We start from the raw sequence: 21,097 nt of genomic DNA on the forward strand, positions 1-21,097 counted from the left end.
GCGGCATTTTATCCGTGTCTGCTTTCAGAAGTAACACTTCTTTGGGTTATTCAGAAGTAACACTTCTTTGGGTTTCACATTAAAACATGAGAAACATTGGCAAAGGTGATATGGCCCACAAGTATATTTGTCTTTGGTTATAAATGACTTTCCTCTTCCGTAATTTGCACGGGGATGGGCGACCAAGTTTGGTATAAAATTCTCGCATGTTGTTCCCGCGCTCACATGGTTCCCGCGCTCTTCATTTTTTTTATCGTGGAAAAAATTAGAATTACAAAGAATCTAACATATCGAAACTTAATAGATTGTAAATGTATATTTGTAGGATAAACTTCTTTATGTTAACGCAATAAAACATAATGAATGGATGATTACGTTAGAGAAAGATAGGTCGAAGAGAAAATAATTGGAGTTTTATTTGCTATGTGTGATCACGAGGATAATTAGATATAATAGACATATTTATATATTAATTTAAGGTTATAAGTTTATAAAGATTGATTATTTCTAATTCTACATCATATCAATTTAATAATATGAACTTTTAAATAATATGTTGAATCCTTCTATGTTTTTACTTTTGGATGGCTAGCTCAACCTGAAATATATATTTAATCAAACCAAATATTCAACTTTTAAAAATAATAAAGACATATGATACTATAGGAATATTTTTGTGCATTAATTCAGCTTTTAATTCTATTGAATTGTATGACACACACGGCTTAATAGTGAGAAGGCTTTTGTAAGAAGTATGAATGGTGAACTAATTGTTATTTATTTTGATCTAATAGGATCATTCGTTTCTAGAACTTGTAATTGTGTAGATCTTACTTTTAAAAAGGAGTTGTGAATAATAGAAGGCTTTCTAATACTTATATTTTTTTACTATTAGATGGAGTAATTAATTATATGAGATTTATTTTTTTATCAAATAAAAATCATTTAAATAGCATCAACAAAAGTCCAAATAGTTCTGTGTGATTGGATTTGTAAACCATTTTTAGAAGTAGACATGTCACTTTCCATGCCACATAAAATAATATTAAAGTTGAACATGAGTCCTTATATCATAAATTCTATCGAAATTTTCTACCACCTCTTATTATTAGAGCATTTTTACACTAGATGACTTGTTATTAAATTATAAATACAAAAATAATAAATTATAAAAATGCCTCTTATATGTACTGACATTGAAAATATATTAAATATTTGGTAAATTTGTTTATCTTACATGAAACAAACCCAAATACAAGTGAAATTGCTTTGAATATATCAATGTGCATTCACATGAGTTAGTAATGTGTCAATTTTGATATTTTTTAATGTTTTGAGACAATAATAATTTCAAACTATAAGGACCTCCATATTATTAAAATAATGATATAGCATAAAATAAGCATTATTCTAAAACATTTAAAATAACATGTTCAAATATATTAGAATGGAAACATGATGTCTAAGTACAAAAGCCATTGACAAGCCCTATCATAAGGAAACAATTTCCTTTACATAGCATCAAAAGGTCAATTACAAAGAGTACAAAAATTAAGGTAACCCTAACAGGAACTCACGAGACACTATCTCCAACAAGCACACATTGGGTGAGAGCATCATCGAAGAACTTATCTACCCAACCACAAATCTTTACACTCCCCTCAAACTATATAACAATATAACAAATAGTATGAGTTCTAAATGATCAAAAGTAGTAGCATGGTATAATATTAAAATTTGATAAAAACATGTTTTTCCCAATGCATCTTTTTAAGTCATTTGTTGATAGATATATAGAGGGTGATACTCAATCCTTATATGGTTCTCTATGTTTAGCACCATCCATTTAAACAAACAAGAATTGAATGCACAAGTATACAAAGTAGTCATAGGAAAATAGAAACATCTAACAAGTATTATCTTCTTGATAATTAAATTTAGCATAAAAATTGATTTCAAACACATTAGTACATAAGAATACCAATAACAAGATTTCTCTAAACATGATCTTGAGATTATAAAACTCATACAGGCACATGTATAAGAGTACAAAAGAAAAGGTAACTATCAATCTATCTAATTAACCTGATATCATGCAAGACATATTAAATGCTAATTCATTATTAAATCTTCTAAATGATATACTTAAAAACTAATTCATGAGTTATTATATGATATATAAATTCACTAACATTGTATCATTAACATGTTATAAATTGATAAGAAATGATTATCATTAATAACGTAGTTTCATTCATTAAATCTAATTGGTTCAAATATTTTGATAATAGAAGATATTTTCTATCTTAGAATAAAATTTCTACCTTAGATTTGATTATAATATTCAATATCATATTCATCTAATCACTCCTTTGATTAAAAAGTGTTATCATGATCAAACAATCAAAATATAAGATCAAATCCATTTAATATTTATATATATAGTCATAAACTTTAGAGATGGTTAACCATTTAATGGTAAGGAACTATCATCTAGTCAAGAAACTATACGAACATGTCAACATTAGATTAATATGAAATTCCACCCTTATCCGTTACATTTAAAAAAACAAACTATGATATTATCATTAGAGTTTTCACTAAGTCAGAGTTCAATGTTCAACAATCAAAAAAATAAATAAAAAAATTATTATTTCAATATGGTAAGGGATAAGGGCTTACATCTTACCCTTGACCCAAGAGTCCATTTCTCTCATTACTATCCTTATTATCCTATTTTTTATATTAGTCTTGTGAATTTAAAAAGTCTTTCTATTTTTAATCTAAACAAAGTATTGTAGAGGCATTCAAATAATAACTTATTCATCTTAAGATATACAGAAAGAATATATTAAAGTTTAGTATTGTTGACTAATGAATTTATTTCTATACTTTTAAAGTTATAACTTAATAAAGTTTAAGCTTTAATAACATCTCTACACCTCTTACTTAAATTCTCTTAATAACTACTTGCATTCTTATATTGATATATGCTACTCTATGCATTTATTAATATATAAATAAATATCTATTTTATTGATCTACTACTAATCTAATTATAAATAAATGGTAATAATCAATGGATGGATTTAGTCAAGCTAAGGATTACTAGCTATACTCTTGGGTTGACCTAAACAAATCCATGAGTAATAATATGCGAATGATTATAATTAAAGTGTGAGTTAATGTACTCAATTACAATTCATTAATAGCTAAATTTTAATACAAAAATATCATTCTAAATTACTTACAAAGATTTATTACAAAGGAAAAGTATTTATGAAATTCAAAACTTATAAATCCAAATTTTTAAACTATCCAAAATAACCAATAAAATTTTACATTGTTAGACAATATAGGATAACTTGTTACTCCTACACGGATTTGATTTTTGTCTTGAACAAAGATACATTATGACTAAAGGAAGATTGCACAAAGTGACATAAATAGAAGGTCGTATCCAAGGAAATCTAGATAGTTCTTTTGAATGAAAAGAAAAGAAATAGTGGTTATTTTTCTTAATAGAATGCATATATTATGTGCATTAATCACACGTAGACACTAAGAGAATGGTAATCAGTAGACACCAATTCCAAATTAATTACCCTTGATAACTTCTCCAAACATCATAGAAACTGATAAGATAAGATAAGAGGACATCAACACAAAATAATACTAGATTTATGTAGAAACTTAAGGGGAAAACCATGGTGAGAAAAGCTTCTTGGATCTAATATGCAAATCTAGCCTCATAAACTAAATAATAAACTTATAATATTTTGTATGCATCAACCCATAGGAGACACCAATCCCCGAGTCTAAGAAGTGAACACCAACTATAATCATGAGGTACCAATCTTAAATACAATAATAGTACATGAAAGATATGATATGCAGATCTTCAAGGATGAAGCTTTAGCATCACCTTGATCTAATCAACTTTTGACAAACCTCTCAAAGTGCATGAGACCTTCAATTGATTTTGCCCACTTAACCTAAAATTTAGTTGACAACTTACATAACTTTTGCCATGGTTATTACTTCTACTAGCAAGAATTACTCTTTAAATGAATCCAATTACACTTATGCATCCCTATGTTATATATAATCACAACTCATGTTATAACTTAGTTACAACATTCACACGTTTGCCACATGCATACTTTAGACCAAACATGTAAAAGGCTTAAACCAAGATCCAACATGCTACTCCAAGAGTTGGATGATGCTATTCTTTACGAAAAAAAATTAGTTGGTCCTAGTACACTTTCACATGCTTCCTATTGTTGGTTCATAGTGCAATAATTTGACCTAGTCATCAAAAAATTCATAATATATTGTGAAGTGATCTCTATGAGCATAATGTTGACCCTAACTTTTCATGTTATTGAAGTCCACCTTTGCAACTTGAATAGATTTTTCTTTGTGTGTAGCCTTATTTATCTTCCAACATACAAGCCTCAAAATATAACTATGGTAGAATGTGGTACAAAATATTGTGCTAGTGGATATAGTTTTTGAGGAATGAACTTCATATACACATCACAAATACTTCCAAATCCTTCAATAATAAAAAATTGATTAAGATGATACTAGTGACATACTATATTGAATGATGTATTTAACATAACTTGACTCTATTTATCTAGATCAATAATTATTTGATATGACATAATATTAATTAAAATTATAGTAATTTTTGAAAATTGGATATTGAGGGTAACATAATGATAATTTATACAAAAACCTTAACTACCTCCTTTGACATTAATGAAAATATAAATTTCAGCAATCTCCTCCTTTGTCATTGGTTCCAAACACAAAAAATGCTACTAATAAAATACTCCTTATAATGGAAAGTAGGGGCTCCCCTTGTGTAGAAAATTTGCTTCCATTGTAATTGGACTTTCATTCTGCTCAAGTTTGGCTTTGTGCTCTTGTAATTGGACTCTCTCTCTCTCTCTCTCTCTCTCTCTCTCAATCCTTTCTTCCCCAAATGGTGTAGAATTTTGGCTTCCTTTCTCCCACTTTGACATCAATGACAAATATCCACTTTGATTCTTGGTCTTCAACTCTTGCTCCTTTTGTGAGGAAAAATTAATCTACCAATACCTTTTGTTATTTTTTTCACAATACCACCAAGACTACTTGCAGTGAGGAGTCAACACTCCTCCTCAACATATACTAACTTCCTCTTCATTTAAGAGGAGGGCGATACCACTACCAAATTCTAGCCAAGATATTAAATTGTCTCCTTTGGAAAAGGTTTTGTAATGATCTCTCCTTTGTTTCAACATATTCTCTCTTCACTTATTTCCTTGCAACCTTCTCTCTTAGATAGTGATACTTAATTGAGATATGGTTTTTTCCGTGAATGTGTTACCCAATCATTTGAAATGTATATAGTACTTGTATTGTAACAAAGGATTGGCATGGGTTCTTCAAATTCAGTCTCTATCCGCTACAATGTCTTTTTTTATCTATAAAACCTAAATGGAACAAGAAACTATTGCAATATATTTTGCTTCTACCATAGACTAAGATATGAAATCCTTATTTTAGCTCAACCATGATATAAGGCTATCACCAATAAAGAAAATTATGAATAGATCATAAGACCATTCCTATAACTTCTTCCTCCATCTTTTGTTTACAATAGTGTCAAATGAATTAAAGTGCTCAACAACTAAATCCATATCAACCACCCTCAAAGAATACTACTTAGATAGAAGATGCTTGTTCACCAATGATATGGTGTGGTACAACTTTCCAAACTTTATAAAAAGGGGTCGTAGAGGATTCATGTACAACATTCAGGAGCAATAAATTTCCTAGACATAGTCAAATAAGATTACTATATTTCCTATCTAAGACAATCCAGTATTCATCCTTCATGCCTGTTGTTTTACTTCTAGTGAAATCTTTCCATAGATCTCAAACCGACTGACGCTGATAGCACAGAGGTTCCATTCCCGTACCCAGTCCATAAATAATTGAATAGCCTATTACATTTTCAAGGCCAATTCAATGAGAACCTCTTGCTACGTCCAGATCTCTAAGGTATCCCAAGAAATACAAGGATATCATGCGTCTCACGTAGAAAAAGTAGTCCCATTACTATCACTGGCTTGATATTCTACCAAACATCACCAGCTCCTCTACAACCTGCATAAAATATAATGCGCCAAGTATACTAAATCCAACTCTAGTTTATATTCTTTAAATTTGGTAAATACAAAGAAGCTTAATACCGACCTCACAACATGCTTTGCAACAATTCAACTGGTCATAGTCAAGATGGGTATGAGACACTGACCATCTACGTAAAAATTTAATTAAGGCCGACTCTCGATGTTATGTGTGCACACTTGAAGAGTATCTCCATGCTTTTTCACAAATAACAATTTCTCATGTGTAGAAAATAAGTCACATGGATTTTACAACAATCTATTCTGCATGGTTGTTTTTGCTATGTTGTTCGATGATAAAAGATCATAACAAACTCCATATAGCAAATGTAGCTTTTGACTTCATTGTGGGACGTGGGATCCACATTTCCTTATAGTTGCTGGTCTCCTCCATCCCTCATGTACTAAAATTATTTTCGTATCACAAATCTAAATGTAGTTTTTAAATAAAAAGAAAGAAAATTTTTTGCAGCCACATGAATTTGCATGGGGCCATTACATTATTTGTAAGCTGGAAGGCTACTACAACCTCGTTTCCAAAAGCAGATAAAATCTTGACGAAAGTATGCTTAGAAGAATTAAAAGAATAAAAATAATAGTCAAATGCACTCCGTGTGTGATGATAATGTAGACCATGAAATCTCATGAGTAAATTCATGCACGTCCTCCAATCTGTGTATAGTTATTAGTTGGGGATGGAAGGCAAGCATGAACAATGAAATAATCACGATGCTTAAGTAGTCAAATTTTGATTGTTGGTACGCCCTTATTTGGTAAAATTTCAAAATTAAGGACCTTTAGGGAGGCCATTCAAGTTAATATGCCCCTCTTTTCCAAGCGACTTGCATAATTTAGCTGATTTTACCTTTGATATAGAACTATAAGGTGAGAGCTTGTCCAATTCTAAGTGGATGGCACATGACTAACATGAATATGATAGTAGAAACATACTACACACTAACAGTGATAACAGAAATACATGTAAAATTTAATTATTAAATAATTAGATATGAACAAAATATGGTTGAGATAATGGTTTTCTAGAATTCTCCCACTTATTTCAAATAACTTGCAAAAGCATAAAGGGAATATTAGCATATAAGTATTAAGGACTATGAGACCATTATATTTATTACACCATCTAATGTTATTTGTGCTTACATGCTTCATCAAATCATCTAAAACAATCAGCAAAGAGTCAACATTTTCAATCATCATCCACTATCCTGCACCATGTGATGAGAAAAATGGTATCGTGCATCTATATGCTTCATTTATACACAAAAAATTCGGTTTTGGCCAAGCTAACGACACCTTGACTCTCCCATTGAACTTAAACTACTGCTTGAATAAGGACAACAATTCAACAAAAACTCTAAAACCAACTCACTTCCTTATAGGAATTACTAATTGTCATGTACTATACCTCTACAATGGATAAATGACTACAACCCATCACTTGCTCATTCAAGTAATAGAAACACTAAATAGGCTAAAGAAATAGCCACTAGTAGATATTTTATGATCTACATCTCCTATCCAATCTAAGTCAACAATCCCTTGTGAGTAAACACCATAGTAGAAGATATAATAATTTATAGTGTTCTGTATTCACCTTAAGTCTCTCTTAATTGTTGCTCAATGCTCTATGCCAATATTAGCCATATAATAACCGAAGGCTCCCATTACATCACCAATGTATAGCTTTATGTAAAACATAACATAAATTAGAATATGAAGTAGACTACTACAAGGAACATGCAATATATACTCTACATTTAACGGTGAAGATGTATATATTACTTAACTAATAACTTAGTACCCAAAAAATAGAAACATTTCCTACTATATAATTCTCCATACTAAAATATTACAACACAAATTCAACATACATAGTCTATCCCAATCAAACATTTCTTATTTCTATCCCTTTTCAATGCCTAGGATGCATATAGGAACCCCTAATTGTTTATGTTTAAATGTAATGAAATTTGATATACCATATCTCTAATCATCCATTCATTGTTACCAAATATGAACATATGATCTATGCATAAATTGATAAATAGAGAAAGATTACCATCATAAAGTTTTATTTTTAGTAATTAAATAGTTGCTAAGGGGCCCAACACCCAATACAGTAGAAAGTAAAGTCTATAAACAACATAACACAAAAAATAGGGGAAAGAAGAAACAATTATCGGCACCCTGATGACTACCATCTAGTACATACAACCAACCCCACCAAAACCAAAGTCCAATATCCGACCAACTATATAGGTAACCAACACAACTAGGAAATACACTAGATTATAATACAAAGCATATGAATTAAACTTTCGAAACCATAATTTTGGAGATCATTGGACACCATATAAGTATTGCTTCAATTTATATGCTAATGAATCCTTGCCTTTTACCACATAGTAGTTGTTAGGGGTTATTCTTTTTCCTACAAATATTATTTAATCTTTCTTTGGTTTATTAGGAGTGGTTAATGTGAATTAACATGGAAAAATACATAAACTACATGTACCACTTTCTAACACATGAGTAATTGAGTCACACAGCCTCTTTTGGCTTGTTGTGCCTCCTTCCATAACCACTAGTTTGTTCTTAACTTTAGTAGGTTATAGGGTAATTGATTTTCTCACCCTGTTTTGGCTTTTATTGCACTAATTATAGCTTCTTTTCTATCTTCACTTAAGGAGGTTATGCTACATATTTTGACATTTATCAAGTAGGTAAAACTTCCCATATTTTATGGGTAGTAGGAGTTAATGCACCTATTGGTATCTTGTTGAGCGTATCAAGAGTATTGTCAAGTTCTCTTGCATTCTCTATATTGTTCTTTCATTTCAGATTTTGGCTCTACTATTTGATATTCAATTATCTATTAATTGTAGTTGCACATGATCTAGGTCAGACATGAGATTCTAGCCCGATTATCACTTCCCAAAGAATCTAACATGGTATTGGAACTTGTTGTCTAGTACAATTAACTTTAATATCTAGTTTTTATAGATTTGAGACTAACTGATAGCTATAATATTAAAAAACCAAGTATTCTCTTCTCCTACATCCTTGCATAGCCCTAATAATAAGTATAACTTAACAAAATAATAAGCATCCCTATAATCTAATTTGCATAGTTATATTCTTGGGAGGTTTGTCTGATTGTAGCATTTAGGTAATTTTGGCAGAATTTTCAACATTTCCAAAGCATCCAAAAGGTTGGATAAAGTCCCAATTGACTTCTTTTTCAAAAACATCAAAGCTTGGAGGACAAAATTACAAATCAAATGTTAGAATTTAAAAACTTTTACAGGAGCCATTTTAAATTTTGCATTAGAAACTCATTTTTCAGTCACTAGAAAGAAAAAATATTTTTGGCATGCAAAAACCATTTTTAATAAGTTTGGCACCTTCCCTAATTTCAATCTATGTTCTCCTACTCCTATTTCCATACATTAATATATATCCATTCTTATCTATATCCTATCTATATTTATATTCATGCATTCCCATTATTTTTTGTCCTATATTTGCATACATTTACCCATGATCATTGTATTATATATCTTTTTACAATGGACCATTTTTTTGTAGCATTGAGGATTGATCTTTCTTGGCTTGAATTTTAAGGAAAACTAAATTTGTTTCAAATTTTAAAATTCTCCTCTTTCCTCATAGCCATTGGGAGTTGAGTTTGTAAAACACGGAATTATCTAGCATAGGTTCAAATTTAAAGACATTGATTAACCATTAAGCAATCATTGACTTATTCGTATCTAGAATGAACTTATGAACATTTTCATTTGGAACTTTAAATGGAATAAAAATATTGTATCAAAATCAACATCTAAGTATCTTTATCACAATCAAAAAACTATTCTAATTAAGGGAGTAGGAGAACATGACCATTGATTATTTCACTATCTTTATGATGTAGTTATAAATATACCAAGTCCTTAACAGTCAATGAGGAGTATAGAATCTAGAAAATCAAAGAGAAAAAGTATATATTGTGATAGATAAGGTCTAGAGTTACAAATTAGACATGTATAATATAAAATTAATATAGAATCACATAATTAACTTAAGTTCAATTAATATTTTGTATACAATCTTTGACAATGAAAGTTTTCAAATCATCTATTTTTGATATAGAAGTGATTGGACTATACACTGCATCAATATTATCTTCAACATTAGTGTAATAAGTAAATATCCATACCCTTAGGTTAATAATTCCCCATGCAAGTGAATATATTTAGTTGTGTTGTATGCAATTACACCGGGTGTGTTCATAGTTTCAAGAAACATTCACATAAATTAGTTTTTTGAATTACTAGTATGAACATAAATTCAACTATTTCCTATCTATATATTGCAGTTCTTGTGAGATTTACCTAAGAAATACTTTTAACTTTTAAGTGACAATCGAGATAATGACCATTGTTTATTTCACTATCAACATCTAAGTATCTAAGTATCTTTATCACAATAAAAAAACTATTCTAAGTATTTAAGTATCTTTATCACAATCAAAAAACTATTCTAATTAAGGGAGTAGGAGAACATGACCATTGTTTATTTCACTATCTTTATGATGTAGTTATAAATATACCAAGTCCTTAACAATCAATGAGGAGTATAGAATGTAGAAAATCAAAGAGAAAAAGTATATATTGTGATAGAGAAGGTCTAGAGTTACAAATTAGACATAATTAACTTAAGTTCAATTAAAATTTTGTATACAATCTTTGACAATGAAATTTTTCAAATCATCTATTTTTGATATATAAGTGAGTGGACTATACATTGCATCAATATTATCTTCAACATTAGTGTAATAAGTAAATATCCATACCCTTAGGTTTCTTTAAAAAAAATCAATTTACACCATTTATTTTTGTCAACTTTCAATCTATTTAATCTAAATTAATATATTAAAAATTAATTATATTTACTTTTTAATTAACCTAAATGGAAAGGCGACTCTACTCTAGAATATCTCACTTTCTATGAGTTAATTATACTCTATTTTATATTAAATAAAATAGTAATAGAGAAATTAAACTTGGAAGGTCAATACAAGTCCCGTTAGACTGAATTTATTTAGTTGTGTCATGTGCAATTATACAAGGTGTGTTAATAGTTAAAAAATAAACTCAGACAAATTAGTTTTCTGAAATACTGGTATAGACATAAATTCAACTATTCACGTCCATATACCGCAGTCCTTGTAAAGCATAGTTTAAAAATTACTTTTAGTGGCAATCAAAATAATAAAAACCATATTGACTTAACATTCCACCACTATGCTTCAAATTTCAGAATAAGATTATTGATATATTCCCCTTTAGTAATTAATGACCGGAGTGCAGGTGAGAACACCTGAATTTGTAGTTATAGAGCCCACAATAGAGGAAGGTCTTGCTTCCATACTTGAAGCTTTGGCATAGTTTGAGGATGCTCCAACCCCTGATGCTATGAAGAATGCCCCATTTAAAATCAGATCTCCCACTGATCTCCAATTACCTTTTGTTGAATCTTTGGGCATTGTCACTTGCACATTACCCATACCATAACTATTCTACATCCCTTGAATACCAAATATATAAGACACATGAGTTGTAAGGATCTTTTACCTACTTTTGGAATAGATTATGAGGAGCAAGGAATCTATTTACTTGGCTATTAATGGTGGGGTTTGCACTTCCCCCGATTGCATAGATTTCCCAATGGGTGTAATCATTGTTCACCACATGGAAGTATCCATGTCGGCATCTACATCTACATTATAAAATTCATTTCTTAAACTTAAACAAATAAACGTCAGCAAGTTGTATTGTGTTCTTTGTAAAAGAAATACACAGTAGTTATAAAATTTTATTCAAACCTTGGCATTAGCTAAACAAGTCCTTGTCCAGAGTGGTTGAATGCAACTCTTACTTGCATTTTGACATCTTGGGTATAGGCATCATTGTGTCCAAGAAGCATCATCTACAAAAATAATATATATACCTGACTTGAGAAATAGCGCTCTATCGACAAGTTTATTAATACTAACATTTGTTTATGTTTCTGTCTAATAATTGCCTTTTAGTACCCTACTCTAAGATCCAGGTGATAAAAGTATAATAGTGAAACCTTTTATAAATAAAGTAAATTTATGGCAGACCAAACAAGTAGTTTAAAGCACCTTGTTATGGTGAGTGAAAAAGTTGTTTGAAATGGTTATAGTAGTGGGACCCATTATGGCGTCGATCAGTCCATCTGCGCAGTTTGATAGCAAACAATGATCTACCCAAATTGCACTTCCTCCAAAGATAGAAATTCCATCTTGGTCACTCCTGGTTTTGTACCCATAATGAGTCAGGGAGCTCCTCACATTTGTATTTCCTGCAGGCTTATAGTCATGGATATGGATGCCATGTTTGATGATATTGGTCACATATTGTATTGTAATGCGAGGTCTGTTTGCTATATGAACATTGGTGCCACTACCATCGATTGTCTTGTAATTTTTAATTGCTAAATAACCATATCTCTTTAGAAAATAATCCAGTGAGGCTTGGTTTGAATAATAGCGTGTCACAGAGTGCCATGTCGAGGATTGATCGGGTCATCGTCATTTGGATTCGTAACTATATAAAATCTCCCATTCTTACCTCTGATGGCATTTTTGTCGAATCCGATAGCACAGTTAGCTAGTCTCTTTCTATTATTAACCCAGTAGGGATCACAACGCCAACAATTGTCAATGGGGTTCTCTGTTCCACACGAACTCAATAGTTCTTGAAAATTTGTAAATAATCTCAAGTGTCTGTAACATATGCTAGCTATAAAAAAAATGCTAGAACTTTGAAGTTTTATTAATTGAACTGACTTAAATATATTTTCTTTGGTCTATTTATCTTATATTGAATCTATCTCAACAATGTCAATTATTAGCTATCCGATGACATGACGATATGGTGAAATTTTTTTTTGTCTATAACAACTACGTGCCTAGTACAAATAAATGAATAATAGTATAGAACATACAGTAAATAAAATTCCGAGCAACATCATAAGAATGAATAGAACGTATTATAATAAACTTTGTGATTTAGCATTTCATATTAATGTACTGAATGGAGTAAGACATCACATTTCATTTCCATACCACCTTTAATAAATTATCTAAAGAATCTGAAACGCAACATGCTTACCATTCTAAAATCTCAGCTACAAGCTCTGGTTTCTTTTAGTAGTCTTGTATCTTTCTTGAGGAATGAAGGGATCAATGTATCCTTTATTTGGTCATATCTTTTGAGCTCCTTATAGGCTTATCATGAAACTTTTTTGTTGTTGCATCAATTTGTCTATCTTCTTCATGCTACCAATAGTTACATTTGTAATCTTTTCATGCACCTCTTTATTGTTTCTTCCCTTTTTTTTGAGCATTACATCTAAAATAGTCAAAGGTCCCATTTTTTATTTCAAGTTTTTTCTGAAGCACCTTAATTTTATTTCTTACCTCTTCTACTCATCAAAATCCTTCCTAGTCCCAACAAATATTAGCCAAAATTTCTCGACATGTGCCAACATTTTTTTCAATCTCAATTTCACTAATTCTATGACCATGTTAGATTTTGATGTCTTTAACTCCATGCTTAGTTGTTTTTCTCTTTCTCTAAGCTTCTCAGTCTCTTTTTTCAAATGATTTTTTTTCTATAGAGACTTCTAAGAGTGTTCTCTAGAATAATTGGATGCATCAACTGATGGCAATGGGAGAGACCTTGAAGAAGATCCCAACTTATCCCTTAGCTACATATTTTCTTCTGTCAAGTATTAATTATTTGTCTTGCACCATGTGTTTTACTTTATTAATTTTTCCACATGAGCTTTAGTAAAATTTGTTGCATTAATTATCAAGTTATCTGCATCCACTAGATTTGTGTCCTTAATTATTTGGACAAGAAGTTGTCCATAAATATTACTTGGATCATATATTGTTAGTGGCCTTTTTCGTATTTGGTATAAAGGACATACAAATAGAGATTTATCATCAATATTAAATCTTGATCTAGTCTAAATTTAATCAGCAACATATGCATTTAGTTTGACCTAGATATTCCAATTGGATCTCAAATTATCAAATACTATGGCTGCATTAGTTATCCATCCAGGTAAAATTGAAACCCCTTCCTCTTCTAGCAATCTTCTTCCCTTATCAAGGGTGATGTCTTTCATCTCTTAATCCATCTTTTCCCTTAACTCTTTAAATATTTGTGGATGTTGCTTTGGCCTAATTTCCTTAACACGCACCCTTGTTTGTCTTCCTTTATCTCTTTCTCTCTTCTTGATTGGTAATGTTTAGAATTTGAAAAATTTATTCCTAGAAGAAACACCAACACAACCTAACCAATTTCCTAGCAATGAAACTAATAGTAGTAGGAAATTGAAAGTAGATAGGCTAGAATTTTTTTCTCAAAGGGTTTAGACTACAATTCTAGTCTAATAACCCCAAACTTAGTTCTATAGAAGTAATTTTAAAATTTATTTTGGATCTATTTTAGGTACTTAAATAGAAAGAAAACATAATACACAATATTGGGCTTGATAACCATGTATCCTATATTTATATCTCAATGCATTAATTTCAGTCCATTGTAACTCCTTATACTTTGTATCTTCTATTTATCCTTCCCATAACTCTTCTCTCCTTATAGCATATATTAGGTTATGAATATTTATCTTGTAGCTACTTTAGCTCTTCAAAATTATATAATCATTATTATAATCATATATAGCTATTTAGATTGTCGTATGGGTTATAAGTACATATCAAAGTTAGCTTGGATGTCATCCAAGAAATAATTAAGGTGCATATAGGAGGTCTATGTTAGTTATTATCATCATGTGAAGTAGTATGTTCTTGTTAAATCCTGTTGGAGCTATCGAAATCCAAGTTGTTTTAGGTGGTTGTCCCCTTATAAAGCAATATTGTTATAAAATATTTTCACCATAATTAATATTTTATTTTTATATTTTAATTTCTTTAATCTCTTTATACTAGCATCCTCATAAATTACATCCAAACCTTTTGTCTCACCTTCAAGCGTAATTGGCCTTTGGTTATCATTGCATTGTAGAATTAACACTCCCATCTAGTTGCTCCACTATAGAAGAATACCCAATCTCTCTCAAGATCATATTCTAGCTATATAATAAATTTCACATTATGTCAATCATAACTTGTATTATTTTATCTTTACCATAACTAAAAAATATACACTTTACTACTTTATATTACATATTTGACCTCTTCTTTACGAGCACACAAGTACATATGCATCACAACCAAATACTAAAGGATATTTAATTGTGCTCTTTCTTCTTATCCAAACCACAATGTTGGTTTCATCGATAATTGCTAATGAATGGGACCCACTGATTAAGTAACATGTAGTACTAATCACCTCTCCCTATTCTAAACTAGCCCCCACTAAACATACTTATCATCCTTTCCCTTAGCAAATTACTCATGTCCTCTACAGCTCTATTTTTTTAGAAGTCTATGGAGTTGTAATATTACATTTAATATCGTTCCTTTTTATTGAATCTATGAAATTTTACTTATAAATAAATTATTTACCATTATTTATTTTCAATGGTTTGATCGTTTTACTTGCCTAATTTTCTAAAGGATCTTTACACTCTTCAAATTTAATGAAGACCTTGGATTGATTCTTTATAAAATAGACCCACATCTTGATTGAGATATCATCAATTAAAGTAAAACAATACATGGTCTTTTCCAATCAAGCATGTCTACAAGACTTGACACATCACTATGAATAACATCAAAAATCACACTAGACTTAAGTAACTTGAATAAAGTTGAACATTATTTTTTTTCAATAAATTTTATATTCACAATAGTTTAATCAAGAAAACAATTAGTTAACTCTTATAAAAGATTTGTGTTTTAATTCCTAAGATCCTTTACACTAATGTGGCCCCTGTGGCCATGCCACAACATATTCCTCTTAGCTAGTAGCTTGGCTTCTAAGGTGAGAACATGTGAACCCATGCAACATTCAACATTACCACAGGTCTTTGACATGTGTGCCTTTACTACAATTCCTAAATTCCCTTTTCTATAATTCATGATCTTGTAAGCATATATTAAGAGGTATCACTAAACTAATATGGGTGCTAACTTAAAGGTGGAAAAGAGTTCTAAACAAAAGTCCCTTTGCCAAAAACATCACTCAATGAACACTAATTACACACTCACATCATTTATATTACTACTAGCTAATACGTCTTGTGCCAAACTTGGAATGTGCAAAGCTCCCAAAATAAATTGTATCCTCCTATCAAAAGATCTAATATTGACTTAACTATGCACAACAATACTTAGAAACACTTTGACACTGAGAAAGATATTTCTACCATCAAATTTCTCATAGTTATAAAATCACTCGTTGGGAGAAGTCATGTAGAAAGAAGCACCCAAAAAAAATCTTCCATTCATCCTCACATGCATGTGTAAGAAAATCTATAACACATTTTTAATTCAGCCTAAAAGGATTTAAAATATAATTCCCCATTTAATTCATTCTTTCATTTCTAGTTCTACTTGCATTCCTTCTTGTTTCTAGCTTTCTTACAACATCTCCAACATACTTCCTTTTATTTTCTAGCAGACTCGGATCTCCCTTGAGACTTAGATCTAGTCTTGTTTTCTTATCCTTCTTTTCTTTTCCTTAGACCATCCAATTTATAATCTTTCCAACTTACATCATTTGGGACAAGAGAGTCCACTACCTCATCATGCAAACAAAAGAAAAAAAATTGAATTAGTGCATCAAATGGCCATTGCTAGATTGTCTCATAAGTCTACCAATAAAAACCATAACAGGACCATGCATATATCTTCTTCCTCCATCTTTACAAGAAAAATTATAGTTAGTATACAATAGTATTAAATGCATTGTTCAATAACCTAATCCTTATCACCTACCCTAAAAAAATACTACTTCCATAGAAGATGCTTGTTCACCAATGATTTGGTCTGGTACAACTTTCTAATCATTTCTCAAAAGGTTGGCAGAAGATTCATCTACAACATTTAGGAGCACTAAATTCCCCAAACAAAACCAAACAAGACTACTAAATTTCCTATCTAACACAACCCAATATTCGTCCTACATAGGTAATGTTTTACTTTTAAGGAATGCTTTCCATAAATCTCTAACCAATTGTGCCAAATAGCATAGAGGTTCCATTCCCATAACCAGTCTGAAAATAACTGAAAAGCCGGTTACGTTTGCAAAGCCAATTGAAACAATCTCCCTCTCCTAGGAACCATAAGAATTGCATGGATATCATGCCTCTCAAATAGATAAGCAGTCCCATTACTACCGCTGGGCTCAAGATTCTGCCAGGCATCACTAGCTCAACTACAACCTGTGTGAACTATAATGCGTCAACTAAATTAAATTCAAGTCTAATCTCTATTTATTGAATTGGATAAACTACAAGTAAATTCAATACCGAACTCCCGACGTTGTGGCCAATAATCCAAGTCATTGTAATTAAGATGGGTATAAGACACCATTCATCTATGTCAATCTTAGACTGAAGCTGATTCTCCACTATGTGTGAGAACCTGAAGATTATATGCATGATTTTCATAGATACGCAACAAATTTCTCTCTCGTATAGAAAAAATGCACATGGATTTTCCAACGATCTCTCCTCGTGGTCATTTTTCCTATATTATCTGACGATACAAGATCAAAATGAAATTCATATATCACATGGGGTAGCCAGCAGATTTTGACAAGAACCCACCCGCGGGATTCGATGTTTATGTAGCATAGCTCTTGACTTCTTTTAGAAGTCATGGCTCTTTGTGGGATGTTGGATCCACTTTTCCTTATAGCTGGTGGCCTCCTGATCCATTACTAATAAACGAAAATTATTATTTTTTAATCTCAAATCTAAATATAGGTTTTAAATAAAAACCAAAAAAAGGTTTTGCAGCCAAACAAATATACACAGGGCCATTACATCATTTCTAAGCTGAAAGGCTACTACGGCATTGTTTTCAAAACAAGATAAAATACTGACCAAAGTATGTGAGAAGAAAGGAGTAAAAATAATAGTCAAATGCACGACGAGTATCAAAAAATGTAGCCCATGATATCTCATGAATAAATTCATGTACGCCCTCCAATTTGCATATAGTTGTTAGTTCTTTTGTGGGGATGGAAGGCGGGCGTGCGCAATGAAATAATCAAGATGCCCAAGTTTGTAAAATTTTGATTGTTGGTACTCCCTTATTTGGTAAAAGTTCAAAATTAGGGACTAGTCTGAAGGCCATTGAAGTTAATATACCCTCTGTGCAAAGCAACTGGCATAATTTGTGTTCATGATTTGACAACTAGAATAGAAATTCAATATTGCAAATGGATATAAATTCCTCGTGAACATGTGCAAAAGCAACTCTTAGTTTTGAAGATATACGTCTGGTTTTAGATATGATACGCCCATCGATAGTTAGTTTAGAGAAGTAGTCTCTATTTAGTAATTATTTTTTATATTTATTTATTTAATAAGATTAATTATGTCAAATTATTTCATTTATTTATTAAGATTAAGAGGGAATGGATTAAAAAGGTAGCTAAAGAGAACACATACCAAATGGTTGTAGTTGAATTAAATGAGAAAAAATTGGTGAGCATGATGGCACATTCTTCAAGTGAAAACTTAAATAATGGTACTACTTCATTAAGATTATTTGCCAATGAATCAAGGTTACCTAGTTGTCTACAATTTAGAATTTTCATTGGGATGATTTAATTTAGCTGATTTTCTCATAGATATAGGACTTTAAGGTGAGATCATATCCAATTCGAGGTGGCTAGCACCTGTCTCAAAGGAAGAAGATAGTAGAAGCATGCCCTACACTAACCAGTGATGAGAGAAATAGATGTGAAGATTAACCATTGAATAATTAGACATGAACATTACAAAAAAGAGTTTAAGAGAATAATTTTCCAATGTTCTCACACTTATTTAAAACACCTTCCAAAATGATCAATCTAGCTATTAAGGACTACGAGGCCATTATATTTACTACACAATCTAAAGTTATTTATGCTCACATGCTTCATCAAATCATCTAAAATACTCACCAAAGAGTTAGTGTTTTCAATCATCATCCACTATCCTCCACCATGTCATGAGAATAATGATATTGTGCATCTATATGCACCACCTACATATGAAAAGTTGGGTTTTTCGAAGATAATGACACTTTGACTCTCACATCCAATCTAAACTACACCTTGAGTTAGCCTAATAATTGAAAAAAAAAATCTAAACTAAATTGTCTCCTTATAAATTTTTAATAATTGTCACGTGCTTTGCCTCTATAATGGATAAATGACTAAAACCTATCACTTGCTCATTCAACTAATAACAACATTAAATAATTTAAAGAAATAGCCACTAGTAGATATTTTTTGATTGAGATCTACTATCCAATCTAAGTTGACAAAACCTTGGATCTCGAAGGTTTGTGAGTAATCCCAAAAGTAGAAAATATAATAGTTTGTAGTGTTTCACATTCACATAAAGTCTCTATTCAGTGGTGTGCATTTCTTTATACCAATATTAGCCATATAATAAATTTGGGCTCCTACTATATTGGCAATGTCTAGCTTTATGTAAAACATAGCATACATTAGACTGTGAACAAAACTAGTGTAAGCAACATGAATTCTATACTCCATCATTATAGCTGAAGACAAATACATTATTTAACTAATAACATAGTCCCCACCAAAATAGGAATATTTACTAGTATATATTTTTTCATACTTAAATATTCTAACATAAATTCACATTCTTAGCCTATCTGAACCGAAGCTTTCTATTTTCTCTCCTTTTTCAATACCCAAGATGCACTTAGCAACCCCAAATTTTCTATGTGGAATTTTAGTGAACATTGATATATTATATTTCTAGTCATCCATTTATTGTCACCAAATATCAACATATAATTTATACATAAATTGGTAACAAGAAATTGATTACCATACAGTTAAACTATATAAAATGATATGGTTTGTAGCAAGTATAGATTCTGACTTCAAAATGAATCAAACTTTTGACACCAAATTTTTTGAGATTGCTTGAGACCATAAAGATATTTCTTCAATTTATACACAAATGAATCCTTACAATTTACCACATAGCGCTTGTTATTGTGAGTTTTTCATTTCCTTATATTAGGGGGTATTTATTTTTCTTACACATATTATTTAAGTTTGTTTAGGTTTATTAGGAGTGGTTAATATGAAGGCATATGGTAAAATATATAAGCTAGATGTGTCACTCTCTCCCACAAATGGGTAACTGTGTCACACACCCTCTTTTTCTTTGCTGTACCACCTCTTATAACCATGAATTTGTCCTTACATGAGTAGGTTCTGAGGTACTTGGGTTTCTCACCCTATTTTAGCTTAATGTGCCACCTCTCATAACTTCTTCTCTATCTACACTTAAGGAGTCTACGCCACATGTTTAAATGGCATTTATCAAGTAGGTAAAAGTTTCCATCTTTTATGGTTCTTAGAAGTTAATTTAACTATTGGTTATATATGCCGTTATTTTTCTATGTATACAACACTCTTTTCTCACCTTCACTAATTGGTGATAGCTCAATGAGAGTATCAAGAGTATTCTCAAATTATATTGCATTATCTCTATTGTCCTTTCATTTTATATTTTATATTTTATCTCTACTCTGAAATTTTGATCTTTGATCATCTGTTGAAAGGATTTGCATGTGATATATAATTGACATACAATCCTAACCTAATTGGCACTTTTGGAAG

At 30.8% G+C, this 21,097-nt stretch overlaps 1 pseudogene; it reads right to left on the minus strand.

The window, feature by feature from the left end:
• Positions 1–11,553: 11,553 nt before the first annotated feature.
• On the minus strand, positions 11,554–18,295 carry LOC131058132 (probable pectate lyase 18; annotated as a pseudogene).
• Between the last annotated feature and the right edge of the window lie 2,802 nt (positions 18,296–21,097).

The sequence above is a fragment of the Cryptomeria japonica genome, chromosome 3 (assembly GCF_030272615.1).
Source record: "Cryptomeria japonica chromosome 3, Sugi_1.0, whole genome shotgun sequence".
NCBI lineage: Eukaryota > Viridiplantae > Streptophyta > Pinopsida > Cupressales > Cupressaceae > Cryptomeria > Cryptomeria japonica.